Below are 25,603 nucleotides of genomic sequence, written 5' to 3'. Positions count from 1 at the left end.
TCATCGCGGACCAATTGGCCCTTTTGAATGCTCCCATCACCCATGCGGAAATTGCCTCGTCCGTTGCGTCTCTTGCTCCTGGCAAGGCCCCCGGGCCGGACAGCTACACGTCCGAATTTTACAAACTGTCCAAAGAATTACTCACCCCTACTCTAACTAAGGTCTTTCAGCACATCATGGATGGAGGGAGATACATGCCCACAGGATCCCAGGCTTTTATTAAGCTTATTCCGAAACCTGGCAAGGACACCATGGAGCCAGGCTTCTACCGTCCTATCTCCCTGATTAACCTCGACGCTAAGCTTCTCTCAAAAATTGTTGCCTCCAGACTGGCCGTGATCATGCCATCTCTCCTCCATCCATCTCAGGCGGGCTTCACCAAGGGGAGCTCCGCTACCTCCAATATCCGCAAGGTCTTGGCCGTTTTGGCGCAAGCAAATGCTGACCCCACCAACAACTTTGCCATTATCACACTAGACGCCGAAAAAGCGTTTGATAATGTTAGCTTCCAATGGCTCCGTCTGGCCCTCTTTAAATTTGGTTTCTCAGGACCCTTCCTACACCTCATTTCGGCGATGTACGCTTCCCCTACTGCAAACGTGGTCACCCCTAATATTCTTTCAGACCCCATTTCCCTGTACAAGGGTACCAGACAAGGTTGTCCCCTATCCCCTCTCCTCTTCAATTTAGCCTTAGAGCCACTCTCCAGACATCTTTCCTTCACCTCCCCCCTGACGGGCATACGGATTGGCCGGGAGGAAATAAAGTCCACTCTGTTTACAGACGATATTCTGCTCTTTACCGCTGATCCAGCCCGCGACATGCACCATGTCAAGGACATATTTGACAGATTTAGACTCTGTTCAAGTCTGCGCAATAACTATGCAAAGAGTGAAATACTTCCTCTCGGTCATCCGGGCTCCCTAGATTGGACGTCAACGTCTCCCTTTGCTATTGCCAAGACTAGCATTAAATACCTGGGTATACAGATAGGCAAATCCCCTTCCTCCTTATACCACCTAAACTATACGCCGCTAGTCTCCAAAATATCCAAAGAACTGGACAATTGGGTCACCCTCCCCCTGTCTCTCCTAGGCAGGTGCCATCTCTTTTAAATGGTCACATTCCCCAAACTACTATACCTGATGCAAACGCTTCCCCTGCTCATTAAGCATACTGACATTTAAACTATACACAAATCCCTTTCAAAATTCTTGTGGAAGGACAAGAGGCCAAGGATCTCCCTCCCCAAATTGTATCCCCCCCAAGCCATTGCGGGCAACCCTTCTCTACGCGACTTGGATCTGGAATGAATCTATTCTTCATGGGCTCAGGAAGGATTGAAGACCTTTGCTCAACTGTTTGATTCCTTTGACGGGAGCTCCTCTCCCTTTTAGTGACATCCAACGCCAGTACAAACTCCCAGCTCACCATTTTCTATATCTGCATCAAGTCACCCCTCATGCCATGGCACTATGCAGGGATAGATCGAAAAGATGTATGCCCTCCATTTTGGACACCCTCCTCTCTGTGGACAATCCTAAACTTGCTAACATCTACCGCCCCATTCAAGCCACGCTCCTGGATGCCCAAGCGGACTTTTCCAAATCTTCCTGGGACAAAGCCCTTAATGTTACTGGTTCCAAACAACTCCTAATAGCGGGCTTTAATTCCACGTGTGCATTTACCACCAACGAATTCTGGAGGGAACAACAATTGAAAATGATGCACCATGCTTACTCTCCTTTCTCCTCCTCACCCCTCCATGTGCCCTTCCAAGGATGCTCCTGGTGCTCCTCTCATCGCCCCACACTATACCATCGGTTCTGGAGCTGCCCCATTATCTCATCCTTTTGGGACGGAGTGGAACTTCTGGTCTCTCGGGTCACGGGTCTCCTACCCACTAAAAACCCCTTCCCGCTCCTCTTCGGCCTCCTGGACAATAGGCCACCACTCCCCCTCGTCACCCGGACTAAAACTCAGACATCACTTCTGGTAGCCAATAAAGCATGGATCTCCACGTGCTTTATGATTGCTCGTAGGATAATCCTTAGACATTGGATTTCCCCCTCCCCTCCTACAGTCGGGGAAGTTCAATCGGACTTGGATAACCTACTCACCAAAGAACCCGTTTAAGTCAAACCCGTCCAAATGTCTGAGAAAATGGCAGGCATACGTAACACAGTTTCACCCAGACTTTTCCTTGCCCACATTGGATACCTGATGGCTGATACAGGACAATAGTTTCCCACCTTGACAAATTTCTCCCCCCCCCCTCTCCTTCTTGGGATACAACCGTGACTTTTATTCGCCCTCCAATATCACTACCACTTATAAGAGCCTTATTACCACCCTACCCCCACCCCGCCCCTATCTGGCTGTAAGTGTTCCTTGACTCCATATGATATGCCTTGAAGGTAGTATGCCTTGGTCTGACTGCTAACCCGGTCCTCCCTATCCCCCCTCCCCCGTCTCCACTCTCCTTATCCCTCCCTCCTCTCATTCCCTAGTTATCCCCCCTCTCCTCCCATCCCTCCCCCCCCCCCACACACTGAACTAGATCCTGGCCCCTAGTTGGTGTCACCCTGATACTATGTTCCACCACCTTGGGCCCTTATCCACTGTTGTATGATTCTCTTGTCATTGTTATGTATCATTGGTTTTGTGGTTTACTCGCATGCCTTGTTAATGTTTTAAAAATCAATAAATATTTATTTAAAAAAAAAAAAAAGTCCCACATTTTCCAATGTGATTTTTTATTCTAATATCAGGTTTAATCATATTAAATGCAATTATTATTTTTTCTGCTACAAGAAAGTGAAAAGCTAAGCAATTTTAACACCTAAATTTTACTTTGTCATCAACTAAAAAATATGTGTATAGCAGGTGTTAAACTTTGCAATGGAAGAATTTCAGGCTTGTTCTATAGATGTTAAGTCATACATTGTGCACTTCAAGTAGGCAGAATTATTCCTGTTTTCCCACTGCAACTATGTCATCATCAAAAAATAAATAAACCTGACAGCTTCTGCATTTGCTAGCTTGTTACCTAATCTTACTGGATAAACCAAATACATACAAGCAAATAAATGATTCTGCTTGGGAGCTACATCATAATATGTACACATTTGTGTTCTTAGTGAACAGTGAACAAACATTTCTTGCTATAGAAGAAACAGTAGTTTGCAATATCAACCATAACATTTTTTATTTACTTTTTGCATTTATCATATTAAGAATCAGAAGTCTGTTAAAAAAAAAAAAAAAAATGTATTTTTTAAAGGCTATAATTATTAATATCATGAAAATATTTTCCCTGAATCTTACTTGTAATATTGTAGCTGTTTTGCTAATCTTAACATAAACCAAAATATAACTACACCCTAAAATGTTCCAAAACATACCTGTAATGAATTGTCTTTAAAGGTTAAAAAGGAAAAAAAAATGCATTCAGTAAAACTGTCTGACTGTTCCTCCCCTTTGGGCAGACAGTTACTAAAAAACAGAAAGAATCAATGAAACTAGTAGGGCGCTCACTCTCATAGGGTGGAAGATGAGATTTGTAGTACATTCATTCACAGAACATTGTGAATGAACAATGTGGCTGTGTGGTCAGAGCCCTGCACAGCTGCACTGTTTTTAAATTCTGACAGCGGGTGCATGGAGAGGATCCCCCACCCGCTGTTACAATGGGGGATCGGGGGGGGGGGGGGGGGTCGATGTAGCTTTAGTAACATGTAATATCTTACTAAAGATAAATATATGCTTTAGAATGTCTTTACAAATGCAATACCTTGCAAGATATCAATCATTAGAAAAATACAAATTGGTAACTGTTAAGTATGGGGTCAGTAAAAAAAAAAAAAAACATTTTAGCCTCCTGCCTCAGTTAGGCCAAATTTAGTTTTTGGCTCTGCTGTACTCAGTGGAGAAGCAATCTGTTTTCTAGGCCTAAACAGGTTTCCCTAAGCTTAGTGGTTGATTGTTTCTTTCTGCCTCTAGAAGAAGCTTCCAGATATAGAGTAGGAGGGCCAGCTACTGAAGTTAAGAATATTTTTCTGACTTAGCTAATCCCTGGTAAGGTAGCTGGGGGAAATGATAAATGGTCAGGAGGCTTTTTAGGGGGGTTTCTTCTTCCTCTCCTGGGAGGGTTTCATCTCTCCTGGAGCTGCTAGTATGTTTTGAAGAGTTGCTGATTTTCAACAAAATTATGGGTTCAACTGATATGTAAAGAGATGGTGATAGCAGTCTATGACTGTCTACTGAATTATGCCTGTAGCCTCTGAAGCTGACCACACATGAATGTTTTTTGTTTTTTTGCTTTTTTTATTTTCCAGTGTAATGCATGTGTGTGTGTGTGTGTATCATTTCATGCAAGGTATTGCTGCACACCACTCCTTCTTGACTTGTCATAAAAAGATTTTCACTAGTAGAACAACAAAAATCGAATTAATCTAAGGTGTGAAATTTCAGTTTTTTACTAAAAGGTACAATCGGACAAGGTTAGTTTAATGTTGGTGTAATGTAGCCACTTTAGAGTGTATAAGAACTGGTTACCATATATGTTTTTGGATTTACCTATATATTTCACTATATCCTTTAAACAATAACTGACATAACAGGAAACAAAAATGTACAAAAAATACCTATTTTGAACTGAAATACTGAAATAATGCAATTTTTTGCTATTTCATTAAAAATAACTTGTGCCTACCTCTAAGATAACTTTTCCTAACACATATTGCCGGATAACCTAATTTTAAAAATCTGATGTTAAATATTAAACCAGTCATTCTGTTCAATAAAACTTTCTGCATCAGATTGCTTCTTATTTTTCAAATGATTGCTAATATATATTGCACATTAATTTACCACAATTGTTTGTGAACACCACAGATCAAAAGTTCACAGTGCTGATCCTTTGTTGGTATAAGATTAGAACTGGGTGGTATGATTTTTTTTTTTTTTTTTTTTTTTCATTTAATTTAAAAAATTAAATATCCTCCATGTCGGGGATATACACCTGCATAATGTGCCTAGCAAATGGGCTGGTACTCCTATTATGATGTGAATGAAAATAGCTAAACTTAAATACATTTAAAAAAGGCACATCATTGGAAGTTCTTTAGGTTTTCTTTTGACAGAATTTCCCAAAAAATATATATTTTTATAAATGTATAAAATGAGTAATGAATGAACAAATTAATAAATTGTGAACCATTCAGGTATAGACTATGAAGAGAAACGGGGAAGGTACACTGTAGGCATCACTGGTGTCAGACTTACAAAGAAAAAAAATAGTAATTATACAAGGAATTCAAACCCATGCAAGTGTTTCTTCCCAAGACATTTGAGTTTGCTTCTAGCTAGAAGGAAAAAATTGCTGACTGACACAAAAACAAATGTCTCATTAATTAAATCATAGCACATATGTTATATAAACTAAACTACACCCAAACATGTATAAAAATGGCTCAAGTATACTCTTTACAGGGTGCAGAATGAAAATATTGCCAGGAGAAATGTGGGAAGGGTACTGTATAAATATTCTGCCTCCTTCTGTAAACAAAAGTACATTGATTTCCAGGTCCCATTCAATACATGGATGCTCACGCAAAAAAAGTAAAATAATAAAGAATGGGGGATCTAACTGATTTTAAAGAAGTGTAACAATTATCTTTAAGAAGTCTAAAGCTGTCTAAATCTTTACTATCCATGGACCAGTGCTTGCTTCAAAGCCAGCAGCCAGAATAATATGGAAACCTTGTTAAAAGGTTTTTTTTTTGGAGGCCAAAAATGGCCCTAAGGAGGGAAAAATGGCAGGGGGGGGGGGGCGGGGGGGGTTGGCAAGAAAGATTTTCTTGGTGCCATCAATGGGCTTAAACAGTCATGTGAAAAACAAAAATCTTTATTACATTTTATGAAAAAGACATAAGAGATATATCGGTTAAGGTAGAGTTGAGGCTCAACTGTAGATATATATATATATATATATATATATATATATATATATATACAAACCCAATTCCAAAAAAGTTGGGACACTGTACAAATTGTGAATAAAAACAGAATGCAATGATGTGGAAGTTTCACATTTCAATTTTTTTAATTCAGAATACAACAGAGATGACATATCAATTGTTTAAACTGAGAAAATGTATAATTTTAAGGGAAAAATAAGTTGATTTTAAATTTCATGGCATCAACACATCTCAAAAAAGTTGGGACAAGGCCATGTTTACCACTGTGTGGCACCCTCTCTTCTTTTTATAACAGTCTGCAAATGTCTGGGGACTGAGGAGACAAGTTGCTCAAGTTTAGGAATAGGAATGTTGTCCCATTCTTGTCTAATACAGGCTTCAAGTTGCTCAACTGGCCTAGGTCTTCTTTGTCGCATCTTCCTCTTTATGATGCACCAAATGTTTTCTATGGGTGAAAGATCTGGACTGCAGGCTGGCCATTTCAGTACCCGGATCCTTCTTCTACGCAGCCATGATGTTGTAATTGATGCAGTATGTGGTCTGGCATTGTCATGTTGGAAAATGCAAGGTCTTCCCTGAAAGAGACGACGTCTGGATGGGAGCATACGTTATTCTAGAACTTGGATATACCTTTCAGCATTGATGGTGCCTTTCCAGATGTGTAAGCTGCCCATGCCACACGCACTCATGCAACCCTATACCATCAGAGATGCAGGCTTCTAAACTGAGCACTGATAACAACTTGGGTTGTCCTTGTCCTCTTTAGTCTGGATGACATGGCGTCCCAGTTTTCCAAAAAGAACTTCAAATTTTGATTCATCTGACCATAGAACAGTTTTTCCCTTTGCCACAGCCTGTGCTTCTGGATCATGTTTAGATATGGCTTCTTTTTTGGCCTATAGAGTTATAGCCGTCAACGGCGAATGGCATGGTGGATTGTGTTCACCGACAATGTTTTTGGAAGTATTCCTGAGCCCATGTTGTGATTTCCATTACACTAGCATTCCTGTTTGTGATGCAGTGCCATCTAAGGGCCCGAAGATCACGAGCATCCAGTATGGTTTTCTGGCCTTGACCCTTACGCACAGAGATTGTTCCAGATTCTCAGAATCTTTGGATGATATTATGCACTGTAGATGATGATTGATGATAACTTCAAACTCTTTGCAATTTTTTTCAGAGAAACTCCTTTCTGATTTTGCTCCACTATTTTTCGCCACAGCATTGGGGGAATTGGTGATCCTCTGCCCATCTTGACTTCTGAGAGACACTGCCAATTGACCTAATAAGTTGCAAATTGGTCCTCCAGCTATTTCTTATATGTACATTTAACTTTTCCGGCCTCTTATTGCTACCTGTCCCAACTTTTTTGGAATGTGTAGCTCTCATGAAATCCAAAATGAGACAATATTTGGCATGACATTTCAAAATGTCTCACTTTCAACATTTGATATGTTATCTATATTATATTGTGAATAAAATATAAGCTTATGAGATTTGTAAATTAGTGCATTCCTTTTTACTCACAATTTGTAGAGTGTCCCAACTTTTTTGGAATTGGGTCTGTATATCCACTTTACCCCCTCTACTGCAGCACAGTGTGGCTCGTTCCTGTCCAGCGACGTAGACATACGTCGCTGGACTCCTCCCCTTGTGGGCGGCGCTCCTGGGCCGCCGGAGGCTCGCTCCCGCTGTATTCAGTCACAGCGGGAGTCGGGCCAGGGGAGGAGCAGCAGCGATCACTGCTGCTCTTCCCCGATCGTCGGGGAATCGAGTTTGGAGATCCGCCCGCTTGTGTAAACAAAGCGGGTGGATCTCCTAAGTGACAGACAGTGACAGATTGCAGGGTTCAGCATAGCTGAACCTGCGATCTGTCCCTGTGTCACTCAGTGACCTCCCCCCACACACGTTAGTAAGCACCAGGCATACATTAACCCCTCCCTCTCCAATAAAATTAACCCCTTCCCTGCCAGTGTCATTTTTACAGTAACAGTGCATATTTATTGCACTGATTACCGTAGTAATGTCACTGGTACCCCCAAAAGTGTCAAAAATGTCAGTCAAGGGCCTGTTCTGTCCGCCGCAATGTCGCAGTCCCTCAAAAAAAATCGCAGATCACCGCCATTACTCGTTAAAAAAAAACACCAAAAATTACAGAAATCTTTCCCTTAGTTAGTAAACGCAATAACTTTTGCGCAAACCAATCAAAATACGCTTATTGTGATTTTTTTTTACCAAACATAGGTAGCGGAAAACAAATTGGCCAAAAATGTTAAAAAAATTAGATTTTTACATTTTGGGGGGGGGGGGGGGGCAATTTTCAAAATGTGAAAAATATTGTTATTTTTTAAAAATTTACGCTCTTGTTTTGTTTATAGCGCAAAAAAGTAAAAATCACACAGGTGATCAAATACCACCAAAAGAAAGCTCTGTTTGTGGGAAAAAAGGATGTAAATTTCGTTTGGGTACGGCACAGCATGACCGCGCAATTGTCAGTTAAAGTCGCACAGTGCCGAATCGCAAAAAGTGGCCTGGACGTAAGACAGCAAAATCCTCCGGTGGTAAAGTGTGTGTGTATATATATATATATATATATATATATATATATATATATATATGTATATATATATATAGAGAGAGAGAGAGATAGAAATATACAAATAATGAATATTGTAACTACCTATTGACATAATGTTTACAGCTGTGGGAAACTTGAAGTGCTGACCCTGGACATCAGATGCACCGCACATGTAAATCCCAAGTTAAAAAAGTAGTTGGAGTTTCCATCCACTTGCCTGGCTGACATTTCTAAGCCCTGGCTAAAAGGGAAGAAGAGTTCAGTAGTAAGTGATGCAGAGTTCAGAGTTCAGTAGGAAGTAATGCAGAGGTCAAGGATCAGTAGTAAGTGATGCAGAGTTCAGACATCAGTAGTAAGTGAGCCAGAGGTCAGGGATTAGTAGAAAGTGATGTAGAGTTCAGAAATCAGTAGGAAGTGAGGCAGAATTTAGAGATCAATAGGAAGTGAAGCAGAAGTCTATGATCAGTAGCAACTGACACAGAGGTCAGAGATTAGTGGGAGGTGACGCTGAGCTCAGAGATCAGTAGGAAATGAGGTAGGAGCTCCTTGTAAATATCAATATATAACCCAACTACTCCTTGTGCAAAAAAAGCCTAATTAGAACTCAACAAAACCCCCAACATTCTCGTAATATTATTTCAATAGTCACAAAAGCTTCATTCTTTATATTCCATGTATTTTGGATAGAATATTGGGGGGGCGGGGGGATGTTGAGCTTTAATCAGGATTATTTGTAGAGATGTTACATTACAGTTAACTGCCCACCTTATAGAGGTGGAGCCCAGTAGAGAGGAACCCCACAGCTGCCGGCCACATCTATACAATGTAACCAGCTAGCACTACCGAAACTCCGGTTGGTTATTTGACAGCTGTCATCTCGAGAGGAAGAAATATCTCATCTTACCCGCTTCCATGCCACTCCCCCCCAGAGCCAAATCTCCTACACATCACTAGCACTATGCTGCTAAATTAATCTTTGCTGCACTTGTGATGTAGATGAGATCGGACATAGTGGCAGCAGAGGGGGGAAAGGAACAGATGAAACATTCCTTTCTCTCTAGATGAGAGCTGTCAAGTAACCACCCAACGTTTTGGTAATGCCTGCTGGTTACACGGTATAGATGCGGCCGGTAGCTGTGGGGCTGGCTCCCCTTTGCTCTGGGGCTTCACCTTCAGCAGGTGGGGGTTTAACTGTTATGTGCACCCATGAATGATACACCACTGCTCTAAAGTTAACAACAGAATCTAACTGTATTTTAACTAATTTGTTTTTTAATAAATATTTATACAGTATATTTATCTAAAAGTAAAACTAAAAAAAATATATTCAGTAGGTTAAATATGAAATATTGCATATTATGTTTTGCATTCTACCTTTGACCCAGTAGGTGGATATTGATTTTCTATTTTTTACTATTTTTCTAGAAAGGACTTGTTCCTATCTCTAAGATAACTTTTAAAAAATTTCTAAAACTTATTATAGTCAGGAATAAAAAGTAAAATTTACAAAATATATATCTAGCTGGGTAAATATAAAATTAATAAAAACAGAAAATGAGCAATGCTCTTTTACAATGGTGTAGAAAATATAAAGTAATATAAAAATCTATGTCAAGCTCTATTGTAGGCACACAAAATAAATTATGACAAAATTGAAAATAATCAAAGCCAAATCCAATTACATCCCAAAGGTGTCCATACAAAATCTTTCCAAAAGTGCATTAGCATCCATACATAATTCTCCAAATTCATAAACTTGGTAAATAAATCATAATCTACACTCAATCCTATGTGCACTAAACATGTTACTTAGTAGACCACCACTAACACCTCTACACGTTGTGCAATATATATGTTCATTTTGCATTGGATCCTCTAAATTATAGCAGGTCACACAAATTTAGGTTGAACTACACCTTACACTGGCCGATCAAAGTACAGTACTCCACTCTTAAGCCATTCTCGGGCTCTCCCAGCAGATACCAAGGAAGTAACTCCCAGGGTAATTTACCTCCAATTCCTCATCTCTCAAACTCTCAAACAGTAGTGCTGCCATAGCTCAGCCTTTCATAGTAATCTCACTATCATTCATTGAAGCTGCAGGGTCACAAAAGAGCCTCTACATTGCTTGGAGCTTTTTCTTCCCTCAAGCATGTGGCAGCTGCTGGCCATGTGCTCACATCTTTTGACTTGATGATGTGGGCACATAGCCTGATGCTGCCACATGTTTGTGAGAAAAAAAAAGCTCCAAGTAACATGGAATTTCTTCTATGGCCCTACAGCACCAATGAATGATGATGAGATGACCATAAAAGCTACTTAATGATTCATACTCTGAGGTAAATTGTGATCTAAGGTTATTAGTGGTGTACCCCAAAGTTCAGTGATGGGACCCTTACTGTTTTTTATTTTTTATAAATAATATAGGGTCTGGCATTAAAAGTACCATTTTAGTCTTTGCAGATGACACTAAGCTTTACAGTGGAATAACATCCTTACAGGATGTCTCTAACTTACAAGCTGACCTCAATGCACTGCTTAATTAGGCGACTATTTGACAAATGAGGTTTAATATTGATAAATGTAAAGTTATGGACTTGGGTGCCAAAAATATTCCCACAACTTACATACAAGGAGAATTACAACTGGGTAATCAATGGTGGAGAGGCATCTGGGTGTTCTGGTAGATCATGAGCTTATTAATAGCATGCAATGCCAAGCTGCATTTTCTAAAACAAGCAAAATTCTTTCTTATATTAAAAGAGGTATGGACTGCAGCGAGAAAGGTATAATTTTGCCCCTGTACAAATCATTAGTAAGACCTCATGTAGAATATGCAGTTTAGTTTTGGGCACCAGTTCACCAAAAAGATATTGCGGAACTAGAGAAAGTGCAAAGAAGGGCACCCAAACTAATAGGAGGCTTAGAGGAGCTCAGCTATGAGGACAGATTAGCTGAACTGAATTTATTCTCTCTTGAGAAGAGGAGAATAAGGAGGGATATGAACATCATACTGTATATAAATACAACAGTGGTCCATATAAGGAACTTGGTGTAGAGGGATTCACTTTAAGGTCATCACAGAGGACAAGGGGGCACTCTTTACATCTTGGGGGAAAAGAGAAAAGGCTTCTTCACATTAAGAGCTGTGAAAATGTGGAATAGACTCACTCATAAGCTGATTCTAACCAGCTCAGTAATTTTTTTCAAAACAGCCTGGGTTCTTTGCTAAATGCATAAAATATAATTTGATACTAATATTTGTAGGTAACGTTGATCAGGGAAATATCCCATTGCCTCTTGGGGGATCAGGAAGGATTTTTTTCCCTTGCTGGAGCAAATTGGATCATGCTTTATGGGTCTTTTGCCTTCCGCTGGATCAACTGTGGTTAAAGGATTGTGTATATGGAGGTTCTCAGTTTATGTGTGTTTTATTTTTTTCTGTGGGTTGAACTGGATGGGCTAATGTCTTTTTTATAACCTAGTAACTACAGTATGTAACTGGACCTAATGCACTTTTGGAATTATGTTTGTATCAATATCTTTGGGATGTAATTGGATTTGGTTTTGATTATTTAAAATGTTGTCATAATTTAGTTTGTGTGTCTTTAATAGAGCATAACATGGATTTTCATATTGCTTTGCTAGCTGGGTCTTTTTTTATATAAGGGGAATATCAAAAAGATTCTTTATGTGCTTGTTGGGTATATATAGAGGAGGAGATCAACTAGAAAAATGTACCAGTGGAGGGTATTATCCCTATAATAATTATATTGCAACAAAAGGTAGATAGTGGGATTTTAAATACCCCTCCAGTGATCACACAAGTACACTTATGTAAGAAGAAATATGTACAAAATCTTTATTTTAGACAATAAAATATTTAAAAATACATATCACACTGGCATGGTTTGCATACTGATACCAGCAAAACATTATCCACTACAAGCATGTATGGCTGTTTGTCGAGATGAGGAACGGGGGTCAACACTTTTCATGCAAATTACCGCTTCTTCAGGACCTCTTAAATAGGGATGATCGAACGGTTTGGGTCGACTAACGGTTCGACCCGAACATTGGCTGTTCGAGGTTCGGCCGAATTTAGAACTTTTTGCTGAAAAAGTTCGGAATTCGGCAACCAGTACGACCAAAATGCAATGGGACAGGAAATGGGCTTTAAAAGCCCGTGATTGGACCAGAACCATTAGTAAAAGCCAATTGAGGGGGCAGGAGAATGCTAGGAATGTGATTGGAGTGACTAGGGGGTCCCTAGACCAATCATTAGTGAATACGCCCCCCAGTATATAAGATAGCCCCGGCAAATTCCTAGCATTGTAATACAGGGACATGGAAGAGAATGGAAGCAGTTCTGTTAAATGTGCTTCAAAAGTGTCATTTAGCATTTATTAGTGTGAGGAAAGGGATATCTAGTGTAGTTAGAGTGCTCCTTTACACTTTAGTTAGATGCAAAAAATTAGTTTCTGTAGGGAAAGTGTTAAGTGCCATGGTGACCGTAATGTAGTGTAGGGTGAACTGACACTGACTGCTATGGCAGGGTGACCAAACCCTTCCATATCAGGGTGACCGCTATAGAGAAAAGATTGTTTCTCTTAAGTCACATTCAGTGCACTAATACGGCTTCTCACCCGTCAGCTTGCTTTTTGGCTGCAGGCGTTGATAGGGATTTTTTGAGGACGTGTTTGGAGTCAGGCATGACATCTGAACATGTGTATAGGGGGTATATATATACACCCATGTATGTATATATACACCTAGACATATATAGGTGTGATAGTAGCAGAAATATATGCTTGCGCTAATTAAATAATTAACATTAATATAGCTCTGCTCCTATAACACCTATATATGTGTAAGTGTAAAAAACATATAAGGGTGTGTGTACATATATACCCCTATACAGAAGTTGAGATGTTTTGCTTGCCTCCAAAGAACCCGAAAAAATGCCCAAAAAAACGCTAGCGCCAAAAAAAAACGTCCAGGTGTGTTGTTGCAGGCATTTTTTTGGGTTCTTTGGAGGCAGGCAAAACATCTGAACTTCTGTATAGGGGTATACATGTACACACACCCTTATATGTATTTTACACTTACACTTATATAGGTGTTATAGGAGCAGAGCCATATTAATGTTAATTATTTAATTAGCGCAATCATATTTCTGCTACTATCACACCTATATATGTCTAGGTGTATATATATACATATAACTATGTGTGTATATATACCCGTATACACAAGTTCAGATGTTTTGCCTGCCTCCAAAGAACCCAAAAAAATGCCCAAAAAACGCTAACACCAAAAAAAAAAAAACGCCCAGGTGTGTTGTTGCAGGCATTTTTTGGGGGTTTTTGGAGGCAGGCAAAACATCTGAACCTGTGTATAGTGGTATATATACACACATACTTGTATGTATTTTTACACTTACACATATATAGGTGTTATATGAGCAGAGCCATATTAATGTTAATTATTTAATTAGCGCAAGCATATATTTCTGCTACTATCACACCCACATATGTCTAGGTGTATATATACATATAAGTATGTGTGTATATATACCCGTATACACAAGTTCAGATGTTTTGCCTGCCTCCAAAGAACCCAAAAAAATGCCCAAAAAAACGCTAGCGCCAAAAAAAAAAACACCCGGGTGTGTTGTTGCAGGCATTTTTTTGGGGTTTTTGGAGGCAGGCAAAACATCTGAACTTGTGTATAGTGGTATATATACACACATACTTGTATGTATTTTTACACTTACATATATATAGGTGTGAAAAGAGCGAAGCCATATCCCTGTTCTATAAGTGACATAATACAAACAATCTTTTTTTTTTCTGGTTCTGGACATGCTACAGAGCTGAAACTTCACAGGTACACTTTTTAGACCCCCAAGACACTAAATCCTTTTTAGACCCCCCAGTCAAAATCAAAAAATCTCATTTTTTTAAAAATGTTTTCAATAATTGGCTCTCTATCAAAAATGACAATTTTTAAGAACTTTTTTTTGTGTGATTAGTAGTCCCTGGGGCATGACCCAGAACCCTAGGCACTTTTTAGGGGCATTTATTGGGTTTTAGGGCTTCAAAATGGTGTTTTTTGATTACCAATGTTCGGGTCCCATTGATTTCAATGGGGTTCTGAAATCCGGGCGGAACTTTCGGGAAGTTCGGATGTTCTGGTCGAACCGAACTTTTGAAAAGTTCGATCATCCCTACTCTTAAATGTACATGGGCCAGTGAGACTATACCTCACTGGATATTCCACCAGTACATCTCTGTATATTGTGTGGAATAGTTACAAGATGCATGAAAAATTTATAATTTGAAATCTTCTGGAAAAAGGTATCATATTTAGATATGCTGTTTTTCTCTTCCCCTCCCCCACGCTCAGTCTCTCCGTGGGATAGGTATTTTGTTTCTTTCCCTGATCAAATGATTATGATAAATAAATGTAATTGTTTTTGATACTCTGCATATTATACTCATATTAAAATTTAGTTCTTAGAAGGAAGAGACCAACTGTCTCTTAAAGAGATACTCACCCGAGTATCTAACAAAAAGGAGATATCCAGGAAGGACATCCAGGAAGATACTGGAAGATAAATACAGGAAGATAGAAGTTATCATACTCATACCCCATGGGGGTAAAAAGCACATTTGACATAATGACTTTTGTTTTTAGGATCATATCTTGTGCTTAGAGCATTGGAGGAAAGGTGGTGGGATCCACTTGCATGTTGGTGTAGTATCTGGATACTATTTGAACACAGAGTGGAGACAGATATTGTGTGCACACAGAAAACATGTTCTGGGACTAAACACATTGTATTGGGATTATTTTAGTTATGTTCACAGACTTTTAGAATTTAATTGGTCACGTTCATTATATTGGGTTTTTTATTGAGATTTTATTGGTCATATTCACATATTTCATACATTTTTTTAATTTATGCACATTGTATATGTATACACACTGCAAAAGAAATTAAAGGGACCCTTTTTAATCAGAGTATAGCATCAAGTCAATTAAACTCCTGGGATATCGATCTGGTCAGTTAAGTAGCAGAGGGGGTTGTTAATCAGTTTCAGCTGCTTTGGTGTTAATAAAAATTAACAACAGGTGCACTAGATGGGCAACAATGAGACAACCTACAAAACAGGAATGGTTTACAGGTGGAGGCTATTGACATTTTTTTTCTCTACTCATCTTTTCTGACTGTCTTTCACTAGTTTTGCACTTGGCTAGGGTCAGTGTCACTACTGGTAGCATGAGGCGATATCTAGACCCTATAGCGGTTGCACAAGCAGTCCATCCAGGGCGGGCCCTACTTTGAGTGGGCCGGAAAATTGACCCCCAATATTTTTTTCCAGCAGTTTTGTGTATCCAGGGGCGGCCGCTCCACTGCTCTATAAAAAGGCCACCCTGCTGCCCTCAACACGCATACTCATTGTTGCTGGGCGCGAGAGTGCTCGCACACAGTCTAACGTTGGCTGTTAAACACCTGAGCACACATGAAGAGCTCAGGTGTGTGTGCTGCCAGGGGCAGGGTACACACAGGAGACAGAGAGCAATGAAAGATCCCTTCCCCACCGGCTCCGCCAGCAGCCAATGTTGGGGCACAGCTTGCATTTCTACAGTATTGGGTGGAACTGAAGGAGCGGGTGCGGCCGGTCTCACGCCCGGCCTCGTGCCCTACCGACTTCTTTAGCTCTGGTGCATGCATGAGGCTGCGCATTGAAGATTGTTGGAGCACTGGGAGAGAGCAACAGAGAGGTAATATAGGTTAGTTTTGTGTGACAGGACACAAAGGGTGTCTATCGTTTTTTCTAGTAGTGGCTGCTGATCTGCTGAATGGCCAAATGTTCCATAACCTGTCATGCTTAAAAAGCACTATACAGCCCTAGCTTGCCATTATACTAGCGTGAATATACCATCTACATGTAAGTGCAATATTTTTCTTTAATAAACGTTTTGAAAAGTTTAATGCACTATTGGCTATCATTGCTTTGCATGTACTTGCTGGAGAGGATGATATAAGCCCTGATGAACCTTGGGAACTTGCTACAGCCGTCTGTAGGGAGAGAAGCAGTTTTACTACACCCAGGATTTCACAGAACATGTTTTATATATCGTTCTGGTAAGAGGCTATTTTGGTTTCTGCACAAGTGGTGAAGAGCACAGTTCTTTTGTGTGGTCACATGTAGTGTTCGTTTGGAATATTATATTTTGCACTTACCTAATATCCGCCGGGTAAGGAGGAATTTCACCAGGTAGAGGGAATTCAACACCATTATTGAATATCACCTTTATCTACATCTGTTTTTGCGTCATCACATTTATAATTGAAGTAGTTTCATTGCTTTGGACTTTGGGACTTTATGATTATTTTTGTTTTGGTCACATTAATTTGTTTATGTTTGATTGGATTTAGCGCACCACTCACATTTATACATTGCCATTATACTACCCTAGCCCACCCATATAGTACCCTAGCCTCCCCCTATACTACCATAGCCAGCACCTATACTGCCCTAGCCTGTTTATATACTACCCTAGCATGTCCATATACTACCCTTGCCTGTCCATATACTACCCTAGCCTGTCTGTATTCTACCCTAGCCAGCCCCTATACTGCCCTAGCCTGTCCATATATTACCCTAGCTTGTCAATTTACTACCCTAGCCGTCCCCTATACTACCCTAGCCTGCCCATATACTCTCCTACTCTGTCTATATACTACCCTAGCCTGCCCCAATACTATCCTAGCCTGCCTCTGTACTGCCCTAGCCCGCCCCTATACTATCCTAGTTTTCCCCTATACTGCCTTAGCCTGCCCCTATACTACCCTAGCATCTCCATATACAGCCCTATCCCAGTGACATATCATCCATGGGCTCAACACGTTCACTGCACACGGCCCTGAGGGATGGGGGGCCCACTGTGCTGACACACACTGCACCCATGAATGCCCTAGGGCGCCAATATGGAGGAGCAGTAACATGGTGGTATGTCAACTAATTTTGCATATAGATAAGGTGCTGTTGCATGTAATTCTGACTTCCTGATAAATGTCATTTTAGTTTTAATTATCATGACATAAAATAATTGGAAGTGGGAGCCTTCTGGTGGGAATAATTATTTTTTTGGGGGGAGCAGCATTTTATTTTTCGACCTAGGAAACACAGTGTCTTGGGCCAGCCCTGAGTCCAACTCCTCCAGGATGACACATCAATATGTGCCATTGCCAGAAGGTTTGCTGTGTCTCTCAGCATAGTCTCAAGAACATGGAGGAGATTCCAGGTGACAGGTAGTTACTCTAAGGCTCCATGTACACGGGACATTGTAAATGGCCATTTAGGAGCAGTTGGGCATTTTTTTCAGAAGCCCCTGAACCCACCTGCATGTTATCTTATCTGCCCATGTACAAAGGGTCGATAACAGTGATTTGCAGGCAGTTGAGTTCAGGGACGTTTTTTGGAACGCAATTATTTGCGTTCGAATGTGTGTTTCCCGGCGTTTCAAACGCAAAAACGGGACCGAACGCGACCGAACGTGATGAAGTACGTTCAGCCATGTTATACGTTTTTCTTTCTTCCATTCAAAATCAATGGTTCCCTATGGGAGCCTGTTGATTTGAATGGAAGTCGCACTGCAAGTCGGATCAGGATGATCCGACTTGCGGTGCGACTTGCGCTGTGAGAATCTTGAGGGGGAACTCCACGCCAAAAATGGGAAAAAAACTGCGTGGGGGTCCCCCCCAGGTTCCAAACCAGGCCCTTCGGGTCTGGTTTGGAATTTGAGGGTAGCCCCACGCCGAAAAAAAACGGCGTGGGGTCCCCCCCAAAATCCATTCCAGACCCTTATCCGAGCATGCAGCCCCGCAGGGCAGGAAGGGAGAGGGGACGAGCGAGCGCCCCCCCCCCCTGGACCTTACCAGGCCACATGCCCTCAACATGGGGGGGTGTTGGTACTTTGGGGCAGGGGGAGCTCTGCACCCCCCACCTCAAAGCACCTTGCCCCCATGTTGATGGGGACAAGGGCCTCATCCCCACAACCCTGGCCAGTGGTTGTGGGGGTCTGCGGGCAGGTGGCTCATCGGAATCTGGAAGCCCCCTTTAATAAGGGTGGCCCCCCAGATTCCGGACCCCCTCCCTATGTGAATGGGTATGGGATACACTGTACCCCTACCCATTCACCGCATAAAAGGCAGTGTATGTAAATAATGACAGGAGACGTTTTGGAAAGTTTATTAAAAATCTTCATCCGGACTTCTCCGCTCTGGTCTTCTCCCTCTCCGCTCTTCTTGTCTTCTGCTCTTTTGCTGTCCGCTCTTCTGCTCTCCAATCTTCTGCTCTTTTGCCCTCGGCTCTTCTTCTTCCTCCGGTCCTCCTCAGACAATGTCTCCGATGATTATGCCGGTCTTTCCAAAACTGCCTTTTATGGGGTGAATGGATAGGGGTACAATGTACCCCATACCCATTCACATAGGGAGGGGGTCCAGGATCTGGGGGGCCACCCTTATTAAAGGGGGCTTCCAGATTCCGATGAGCCCCTGCCCGCAGACCCCCACAACCACCGGTCAGGGTTGTGGGGATGAGGCCCTTGTCTCCATCAACATGGGACCAAGGTGCTTTGAGGTGGGGGGTGCAGAGCTCCCCCTGCCCCAAAGCACCAACACCCCCCATGTTGAGGGCATGTGGCCTGGTATGGTCCAGGGGGGGTGGGGCCACTCGCTCATCCCCTCCCCCTTCCTGCCCTGCCGGGCTGCATGCTCGGATAAGGGTCTGTTATGGATTTTGGGGGGACCCCACGCCAAACGGCGTGGGGCTACCCTCAAATTCCAAGCCAGACCCGAAGGGCCTGGTTTGGAACCTGGGGGGACCCCCACGCAGTTTTTTTCCCATTTTTGGCGTGGAGTTTCCCCTCAAGATTCTCACAGCGCAAGTCGCACCGCAAGTCGGATCATCCTGATCCGACTTGCGGTGCGACTTCCATTCAAATCAACAGGCTCCCATAGGGAACCATTGATTTTGAATGGAGGCAGAACAAACGCTGCTAAAAGCAACGTGGCCAAACATGCAATAACGCCAATGGAAAAAGCTACTGAAAGCACGTTTAACAGCTGCTTTTTCCCGGCGTCAGAACTAGCTTTGCAGCACGATTTTTCTAACGTCCCGTGTCCATGGAGCCTAAGAGAGCAGAACAGGGCCATAGAAGGTCCTTAACCTGTCAGCAAGACCAGTATTTGCTCCTTTGTGCTAGAAGGAACAGGATGAGCACTGCCAGAGCCCTACAAATAGACCTCCAGCAGGCAATTGGTGTGAATGTCTCTGACCAAACAATCAGAAACAGACTTCATATGGTGGTCTGAGGGCCTGACGTCCTCTAGTGAGCCTTGTACTCACTGCCTAGCACCCTAGAGCTTGACTGGCATTTGCCATTGAACACCAGAATTGGAAGGTCCTCCGCTGGCGATCTGTGCTTTTCACAGATATGAGCAGGTTTACCCTGAGCACATGTGACAGACCTGAAAGGGTCTGAAGAAGCGGTGGAGAACATTATGCCTGTAACATCGTTCAGCATGACCAGTTGGTGGTCAGTGATGGTTTGCTGAGGCATATCCATGGAGGGACACACAGACCTCTACAGTCTAGATAATGGCAACCTGACTACCATTAGGTATTTGGGATGAAAATCTCAGACCCATTGTCAGATCCTACGCTGGCGCAGTGGGTCCTTTGTTCCTCCTGGTACATGACAATGCCCAGCCTCATGTGATGAGAGAATGCAGCCAGTTCCTGGAGGATGACGGAATAGATACCATTGAATGGCCTCCATGCTCGCCTGACCTAAATCCAATAGATCACCGCTGGGACATTATGTTTAGGTCCATCCAACGCCACCAGGTTGCCCCTCCGTCTGTGCAGGAGCTAATTGATGCCCTTGTCCAGATCTGTGAGGAAACACCCCAGGACACCATCCGTCGTCTCATTAGGAGCATTCCCCCGCAAATGTCAGGCATACATACAAGCATACAAACTACCATTTTACCATTTTGAGTTGCTGCAAAAAAATTTCAGCAAAATAGACTGGCCTGCTGAATAATTTTTTCACTTTGATTTTCTGAGGCTCTTTGAATTCAGCCCTCTTTTGGTTGATCATTTTAATTTCCATCAAACTCTGTGGCATCCTTTCATTCCTAACACTTTACCCAGTCCATATCAATATAGATATCCAGCATGATATTTTTCCCCATTGAGATATGATGTGTTTTGAAAGTGCTCTATTCATTTTTTTAAACAGTGTATGTATAGATGTTTGTGTTGCATAGTGAGTTTTATATAGAATCATTTATCTTAGGGAGAGCCACATGAATAATGATAATTGCAAATAAAAATGCTACATACAGAGCTCAATAGCTCTAGCCCAAATTACCACATAACCATGAAAGAGTCAGAGAAGTGATTTTTCATTTATTAGTCTGATCTGTTAGAGGGTTCAGTGCATGGCAGCTTGCTTCAATGGAGATAACAACTGTTTTGCTGCTTCTTTAGACAACCTATAATGTTCTGCAAATTCTTTGGTAAGTACTAAATTTTATTAGATGAACAAAATTGTGAACAATTTGTTGCATTTACAAATAGCAAATGAATCTTGTTAACAAACCTAATAAATAATAAAATACAGAGTAAAACATTCATAATACATCTAAAATTGTAAATGTAATACTTTTTTTTTTTTTTTTTTTTACAACTGGAAAAAAAAAACAACCACGTGAAACACTGATTAGGTTTGACCATTTTAATTACACTCACAATTGTTGCAAGCAAGACAGTGTTTTATGGATGGAAATTAAGATATTTTTTCTGTATATACATTTTATAACTGGCTATCAGAAAATATTTCTTGTAAATAAGCTGTGATGAAGTAAAGTTAAAGAAAAAAGGGCAATTTTCAAATCACTGCAGGGAATATCATTAACTGAAACAAGATTGTGGTGTTTATCCTGACATACAAAAATATTCATGCTAGAAAGCTTTGAATATTTCCTCAATATTCCTCTATTTAATAAGTAGTACGGCCATGACATTTTTTATAAAATATTATCGTTCACCATGATCAGAATAGAATGACGTTGCAACAATTCTGCCAGGAATGAAATAGTGTAGGTCGGACATGATCACATCTTTATGCAAACATCTGCCTTTGGTAAACCTGGCACGGTTTTTGTTTTAGTTGAGGGCATTTACATATTTGCTGCTATGCGATTCCTCTTTAAGGGGTGTTATCAAACTGAAAAATGCCTTCTATATAAGCCGAGCCTGGTTCACACTGAAAGCACTGCAGTTAGCAGGAGGACAAAGCCTGGAAATCTTCTTTATCACTCAAGAGAACTCTTTAACTGAGCAGAAATGTCAAATGTTGGAAAGGTAAGTTGCCCTTTATTTTGGTGTTATTTTATTAATATTATGTGGCATAATCTATTATGAAATACTGATGTGTAAGTAATAGCGTATACTTGAATAATGAATAACATATGCTGTTCATCTAGTATACTTTTCATTCATTTTTACTTGCTAATCAGCCTTTTTTTAATAAACAGTCTGTGCATTTATTTGAGCACAGATTTTGGCATTGTTTTCAGAAATTTTTCCAATCATACACATACACTCATACACAAAAGATACAATTTAACTTTTTTTAAAGGTAAAACTAAATTTATATTTTTTTGCATTTTCTTGTAAGAATTAATTAAAAACTAAGAATAATAATTCATATATATGAAATGCATGCTAAAGTATGTTGAAATAATTACAGGTGGCTGCATGGCATTTGTGTATGTGTTCAGTGTAAACTAAGTTTATGGCCTTGGGGGTATAAATAACCCATATTAATTTTTGTATGCTATGAAATTTAGACAAGATAATTAGTATACAGATAAGGGTGTAACAAGAAATAATAAATAGTGTTCCCATGTATGCTTTGTATTTCTTATACTTACTGGGGTTGATTTTTTTTAAAGGCAGACATTTCCTCATAGTGAATGCGGTGAAATTTCCTTTTGCAAAGGATGCACAGTCACATACAAATACAATTAAAAATGTAAAAAATAAAAAAGCGTTTCTGCTTGCACACGAGTGGATGATGGAAATTAGCAGAACTTCACCTCGTTCACTAAGCTTTGGGGATAATTCCCTTGCAAAGTGCAACTTTATTTGAAAGGTGAACAATCTATTTGCCTTTAGTAAATCAACCCACTGCTTCTTTGAGGGTTTTTTTCTGATTGCAAACCATCGTAAGTATTCTTTATCACGATGATATGAAGATTTATTGATATTTCTAATACCCTCACATATACGTTATTTTAATCATTTTTAGATATATTTAAATAATTTTTAGATAAAACTTTGATTGATGAAATTTAAAAACGGTGGTGTAAGATTTGCATGTATCAGATGTATAAGTAAGGTAACAAAATGTAGTAATGAAACAGTATGAGACATAGGGATTGATGTACTAAAACTGGAAAGTGCAAAATCTGGTGCAGCTCGGCATAGGAACCTATCAGCCTCCAGATATTTTGTCAAGGCTTAAAAGAACAAGCTGATGTTAGTAGCTGATTGGCTCATCAAACGCCTATGCACAAGATACAATAGTTACACATTGTGCTGTGCACACTATCAAAACATGAAGCATTAGCATTGCTTCGCTTCAAAATTAAAGCCTCATGTTGAGTCAGGAGGCGTTTGAAGCCTTTTAATGCCTGCCATGCAAGTCAACGGTAATGCTTCGCAAGCGCTCTGGTAGGCGTTTGCAGCGTGGTTTTAGTGCGGTTGCGGCGTATTTAACTTTGTTTATTTCTTTCACTTTCCATTGTGATGCAGTGTTAATGCTCATCAAATGCGCTGAAACCGCACATAGGGTGTTTATTGAGCATTTTTAACGTTTGTAAACCGCCCCATACTAAAGCTCATTGACGCCTGCCTGACGCCTATTGCTATAGGCTATTTCTGTGCTATTTCTGTGGCTGCCTTGTTGATCCTTTGGTCCTAATATTTTGTGACTGACCCGCAACATGGCACATGAATTAAAAAGAAATAGGTCTCATCTCTGGTATCCACATTTTTATATCTATGGTTAACTATGAACCAAAGATTTTCTTTTTTTTTTTTGTCCTCTAGGGAGTAACAGAGGATACAAATCCCTATTCAAACATTGTCAAAAAAAAAAAAAAAATATTGGCTGCAATAGCATCTGATTGGATGGGAATGCTGAGACCTGTAATAGTATACTGTTAGCACACTGATTACAATTCATACTGCACCACACCCTGTGCCATGACCAGAATAAGTTCCATTACAAGCTTTGTTGAACCTGGATAAAAAACAGTTTTAGGCATGCCTTCTGTATATTTATATAATATAATACACAAAAAAAATACATTTTAATAGCAAATAAAAAAGCATGCAATAAATTGTAAATATTCCTATTAATTATCTACTGTGAAAAGCAGATTCCTGTTTATTTGGAAAACCTAGTTCTGTGCACATGAAATAAGTTAGGGAATTTGATTTTTACCAGTGTTGGGGTAGTTACTCAAAAAATTTAACTAGTTACTAGTTACTAGTTACTTCTGTAAATTGTAACAAGATTACTTTACTAGTTACTGCATTTGAAAAGTAACTTCACTACTTATTACTTTACTTTCCTCTTTCTTAATTGACCGTGTAGAAGAAGATACATGACACTCTTTCTGCATAGAGTTTATTGTATAAACACAGGCTTTGGGAAACATGAGAACAAAACCTGAAAAAACAGAATAAAACATAAAGTGCAACAAAAAGTCATAAACTTCATCCCTCTCTATTCTTCGAAATAACGATTGTATCGCACGGCTTGGGAAACGCAGGAAAGCGCGTTCCTATAGCCTAGTAAAGTAGTGTAGTTACCTCCTATAGCCTAGTAAAGTAGTGTAGTTACCAATATTAGTATTGTAACAAGTTACATTACTTAGTTACCAAAAAAAGTAATGTAGTTACTGTAATCAGTTACTTTGTAACTAGTTACCCCCAACACTGATTTTTACATAATAATTGAAGTGAATAGTTACACAATGTATTGTGTGAAGAATCCCAGCACCTTTAGTGGATTGGCCTCAAATTGTTATGATACAGGTTATAGCATTAATTTTTTATTGTTCTTTAATATGTGCTTATTTTTCATGTTTTAAAAACCATAGAAAAGAGTACCCATAGCAATCTTATCACTAATCATTGTTAATGTTTGCATGATGCTGTTGCAAATTTTGTGCATGAAAGTAAAACTGCCACATCTTAAATCTTTAGTAATCTATTTCAATTACCAAATTTTATTTACCTTTATTCAGAATGTAAAAACACTCTTGATGGAAGATGTATTATTATTTTTTTTTAATGAGTGGTATTCCTATTTAGAGCTTGCTGGGTTACACACTTTTCCATATCATTCAATAAGCAGGCTCACACCCTGTGATCTTCACCACTGGAAATAATACCTACAGATACAGATATTTAAACTTTTTTTTCCTGTTACTGTATGTACATGTAATTGATCTAAAGCCTTTGTATCCATTGTGGTATTGTACTAAAAAAGGGCTTAGAAACATTTCTGGCATATGGGTGCAAATTATGTAGTCCCACTAGCAGAACCCCCGCACTTGCGACAAAGCAGGTTTTTGTTACTTGTGCCAGAGTAGTTTGGCTGTAATGACAGTGTGGACTGTAAGATCGGAGCTCATATAATAATTTGCAATCTTTCCCTTCTAACCCAAAAAGTTATATTCTTTTTCTAGCAAGGTCATTATATAATTCCTATATATTATACTAATTTTAGGATATAAATCACATGGGAAGAATTATATACCTAGCTGATTAACATGCATACATTGCAATGAACACATTGGGGTAGTTTAACTAATGGCAAATAGCCTGTTTTTTTTTTTGACATTTCCTTTTGCAAGAAAATGTTGTGAAATACAATTGCAAAA

The sequence above is a fragment of the Pelophylax lessonae genome (assembly GCF_965119305.1).
Source record: "Pelophylax lessonae genome assembly, chromosome: 1".
Lineage (NCBI taxonomy): Eukaryota > Metazoa > Chordata > Amphibia > Anura > Ranidae > Pelophylax > Pelophylax lessonae.
The sequence above is the reverse complement of the archived record's forward strand: the minus strand, read 5'-3'. Positions refer to the sequence as shown.